Source organism: Prionailurus bengalensis, chromosome B1, assembly GCF_016509475.1.
Source record: "Prionailurus bengalensis isolate Pbe53 chromosome B1, Fcat_Pben_1.1_paternal_pri, whole genome shotgun sequence".
NCBI classification, from domain to species: domain Eukaryota; kingdom Metazoa; phylum Chordata; class Mammalia; order Carnivora; family Felidae; genus Prionailurus; species Prionailurus bengalensis.
In genome coordinates, this window is record NC_057344.1 from 79849340 (window position 1) to 79854485 (window position 5146).

At 36.8% G+C, this 5146-nt stretch overlaps 1 pseudogene; it reads left to right on the forward strand.

Moving 5' to 3' along the window:
- The first annotated feature begins 3558 nt into the window (after nt 1-3558).
- On the forward strand, nt 3559-4850 carry LOC122467865 (annotated as a pseudogene).
- Nucleotides 4851-5146: the final 296 nt, after the last annotated feature.

Genomic DNA, 5146 nt, shown 5'->3' on the forward strand with positions numbered 1-5146 from the left:
CTTTTGCAATGAAAAAGCAATTGTAGCAAAGCTACAGGATATAATGTAAATATACAAACAATGAATATATACTAACAGTGAACAAGTAGAATTTGACATTAAAAACATTACCATTTCGGGGCGCCTGGGTGGCTCAGTCAGTTGAGTGTCCAACTTCAGCTCAGGTCATGATCTCGCGGTTCATGAGTTCGAGCCCCACGTCGGGCTCTGTGCTGGCAGCTTGGAGCCTGGAGCCTGCTTTGGATTCTGTGTCCCTCTCTCTCTCTGCCCCCACCCCTGCTTGTGCTCTGTCTCTCTCTGTCTTTCAAAAAATGAATAAACATAAAAACAAATTTTTTTAAACATTACCATTTGCATTAACACCCCAAAATGAAATAATTAGGTATAAATTTAACAAAATATGTACAAGAGCTATTTGAAGAAAACTATAAATCTCTGGTGAATGCAACTTAATAACTAATAAATGGAAAGATATTACATATTTATGGCTAGGAAGACTCAATATTATCAAGATGTCAGTTCTTTACAACTTGATGTATAGATTCAATGCAATCCCAGTAAAAATCCTAGAGAGATATTTTGTGGGTATCAACAAATTGATTGTAAAGTTTAAATGGAGAGTTAATTAAGAGACTTAGAATATCCAATACAATATTGAGGGAGAAAAACAAAGTCAGAAGATTGACATCATCTGACATAAAGAGTTGTTATAAAGTGTGGTATTGGCAAAATAACAAATAAATCAATGGAACAGATTAAAGAGCTCCAAATTAGACCCAAGTAAATACAGTCAACTGATCTTTGAAAAAGGAGCAAAAGGCAAGAAAATGGAGCAAAGATAAACTTTTCAACAAACGGTGCTGGAACAACTGGATGTTCACATGTAACAATACAAATCGAAACACAGACTTTATACCCTTCACAAAAATTAACTAAAAACAGATCACAGACTTAGTATAAAATGCAAAACTATAAAACCCCTAGTGAAAACAGGATAAAATCTACATGACCTTGGGTATGGTGATGACTTTTTAGACAGAACACCAAAGATACAATCCATGAAAAAAAGAATTTATAAATTGGACTTCATTAAATTTAAAAACTTCTACTATGAGGGGGTGCCTGCGTGGCTCAGGCGATTGAGCATCCCACTTTGGCTCAGGTCATGATCTCTCAGTTCATGAGTTCAAGCCCCGCGTTGGGCTCTGTGCTGACAGCTCGGAGCCTGGAGCCTGCTTCCGATTCTGTGTTGCCTCTCTCTGCCCCTTCTCTGCTCATGCTCTTTCTCTCTCTGTCTCTCAAAGATGAATAAATGCTAAACAAAAATTTAAAAACTTCTACTATGCGAAAGACACTATCAAGAGAATGAGAAAAGAAGCCACAGAGTAGGAGAAAATATTTGTAAAAGATATATATGAAAAAGGACTGTTTTCCAAAATACAAAGAGTTCTTACAACTCAACAATAAGAAAACCAATGACCCAATTAAAAAAAAATGGCAAAAGATATACAAACAGACACCTCAGCAAAAGAGATATACCAGCTGTCAAATAAGCATATGAAAAGATGCTCCTCATCATATGTCAAAAGGGAATTTCAAATTAAAACAGCAATGAAATACCACTGCACATTTATTAGAACAGCCAAAATTCAAAATGCTTACAATACCAAATGTTGGTGAAGATGTGGAGCAACAGGAATTTCATTCATTGCTGCAGGGTATGAGAAATGGTACAGTCACTTCAGAAGACTGGAAGCTGCTTAAAAACCAAACATGGTCTTAACATAAAATCTAGCAATCATGTTCTTTGGTACTTATCCAAAGGAGTTGAAAACCTATGTTCACACAAAAATTTGCATTCAGATGTTTATATCAGCTTTATTTGTAATTGTCAAAACTTGATGTCCTTTATTAGGTGAACAGATAAACTGTGGTACAGCCAGAAAATAGAATATTGTTCAGCTCTAAAGACAAATGAGTTATCAAGTCATGAAAAGATATAGAGGAACCTTTTATATATATGAGTAAGTGAAAGAAGTTAATCTGAAAAGGCTACATACTATGATTCCAACTATATGGCATTCTGGAAAAGGCAAAACTATGGAGACAGTAAAAAGACAAGTGGTTACCAGAGGTCAGAGGGGAAAGAAGGGATGAACAGGCAGAGCACAGAAATTTTTTAGGGTGGGGCACCTGGCTGCATCAGTCAGTGGAGCATGCAACTCTTGATCTCAGCATTGTGAGTTGGAGCTCTACACTGGGTGTAGAGATTACTTAAAACTTTAAAAAAAATTTTTTTTTTAGGGCAGTGAAACTATTCTGTATGATATTATAATGGAAGATATATGTCATTAAACATGTGTCAAAAGTCATAGAATGTACAACACCAGGAATGAACCTTAATGTAAATATAGACTTTGGGTGATAATGATTATATTAACTCTCCATTCCCTAGGATTTGTTATTATCATTTATTGTAGTTGTTATTTTTTGTTTAGTGACTTTCTTTTCTAATTTTTTTTAAATTTTATTTTTAAGTAATCTCTACACCCAACACTCAAACTTACAACCCAGAGATCAAGAGTTGCATGCCCTATCAACTGAATTAGCCAGGCACCTGTTTAGTGACTTTTCTGAACTAATTCTGCAGTCTGTTCTTTGTTGTATGTAGCCCCTGAAGTATCTGTTATGGTAGCTTAGTGGTCACCTAATGATTGGCCACAGATTTTCTTAAATGCTTGGAACCAAAAGATATCCCAGTCTTTGGAGAGAACCTATGTATATTTGTTGTGGCATGCATTCAACATTCACCAGTCACTCTACAACTCTGCCCTAGCCATCACTTCCTTCTTTCTTAGAACCTCAAAGTCAGGAGGGAGTGAGTTTAGGGCTTTCTTGAATCTTTCCTGAGCATCCACACTTCCCTGAGCATGCATTTAGCCTTTGAGATTTTCAGCTTTGTAAGCTTACAGGACACTCATAGCCCAGCCTTTCTGATTAATCTATTATTTACCCCAGCTATTATCTATCACAGCAGGAGCAGCAACCTAAGACATTATACTGTAAATGTTTTCAATAAATGCCCTGTGGGAAGGAGCTTTAGCCTGAGGCTAGTTTGGAGTTAAGCAAAATAAAGACAAGCCTATATTTGAGGGAGCCAACAGACAGTTTAGAACAAATACAGTTGACCCTTGAACAACATGGGGGTTAGGGATGGTGAACCCCTCCATCTCCCCCTGTTGGGAATCCAGTTATAACTTTTGATTCCCCCAAAACGTAACTACTAATAGCCTACTACTGGTGACCATAAGCCTTACCAGTAACATAAACAGTCAATTAACCCATATTTTGTATATGTATTATATACTATATTGTTACAACAAAGTAAGTAAAAAAAAATTTAAGAAAATCATAATAAAGGGGTGCCTGAGTGGCTCAGTTGGTTGAGCGTCTGACTTCAGCTGAGGTCATGATCTGCGGTTCTTGAGTTCAAGACCTGCATCAGGTTTGCTGCTGTCAGCCTGTCAATGCAGAGCCCCCTTTGGATCCTCTGTCCCCACCACCACTCTGCCCCTCTCCTGCTCACACTGTCTTTCTCAAAAAATAAATAAAACTTAAAAAAAGAAATAATCATAATGAGAATACATTTATACTGTACTGTATATATTGAAAAAAAAATGTGCATGTAAGTGGTCCCATGCAGTTCAAGCCTATATTGTTAAAGGGTGAACAGCAATGAATTACAATTCTTTGCTTATGAGGTATGTTTTGCTCCCTCTGGTATCAGGAATGCAGACTGTTATTTTTACAGCTACCACTGATCTGAGGAGCAAGGGATGGGGCTGGCATAGGTTAAAACACCATAAATTTTATAGTTCTTTAATAAAAAACAGCCATTTCTCCTGAGTATTTGACAAGTTGCTACAGGCCTTTCGCTAATTTCCAAAATTACAAAAAAGTTGATTCTGACATTTTTGCCCATTTTTCATTTCCTTTATGGGGGGGGGGTGAAATTTGGAGTATACTACTGTGCTATTTTCACTGATATCACCTCAGGTCATTTTTAATCCCGATAGTAGCTAGTCAAGGACTAAACACAACGTGGGTGACTAATACATCTTTTAGATCTTTTTGAGATTTAACTGATCAGAAAGTTCAGTTTTGTGTCCAGAAGTCAGTTCTTCATAGAATTTCTATCTTTCAGCATCTTGAAAAATCCAAGTTTATGGTGGCTGTGCAGTAAGTACTTGTCCAAAAATAGGCTGTACAGGTGTTCTAGGCCAGATCAGATCCTGATAAATTTCACCTCTAAGATGATCTTCAATTTTCAGATTCTTAAATTCTAAATAGTTAACTTACTTTCTATGCTGATAGTGCTCTTACAAACATGGTGAACATTCCTAAAACCTGCGCACTTTCTGCAAGAAGTGTGGCAAGGACCAACCTTACAAGAAAGTACAAGAAAAGCAAATATTCTCTTTATGCCCAGGGAAAGTGGCATTATGACAGGAAGCAGAGTGGCTTTGGTGGGCAGACTAAGCTGATTTTCCAGAAAAAAATCTAAAACGACAAAGAAGATTGTGCTGAGGCTTGAATGTGTTGAGCCCAACTACAGGTCTAAGAGAATGCTGGTTATGAAGAGATGCAAACATTTTGAACTGGGAGGAGATAAGAAGAGAAAGGGCCAAATGATTCAGTTCGAGGCCTCATATTTTGTTACATTATGAAGACAATAAAATCTTGAGGTTATGTTAAAAAATAGTGAATGCGAATTCTCAGAAATGATTTACACCAACCCAAGTCAGTAAAAAAAAAACCCTTAATTTATAAATCATAGTATCTATTTGTTATTTCATAATACAAACTATTTCTGGCAAGATAACCAACATCAGTCCATTTTTTGGGGGGCGGGGGGGGAGGGGGCACAGTTTCCCAGTATATTAGTGCCCTTGGAAGAAACCAGGACAAAGAATTGCTTGGTGAGCATAGTGTAGAATAATGTAGTTGGGTGTTCTTGTAAAATATTTCTTCTAGAAAGGTATCAGAGAGAACTTCCATCCCTAACTCTGATCCTCATTTGTGAAATGTTAATTACAGTACCTGCCTAAAAGTATTTGTGTTAGGATTAATGAAATTACACACATCC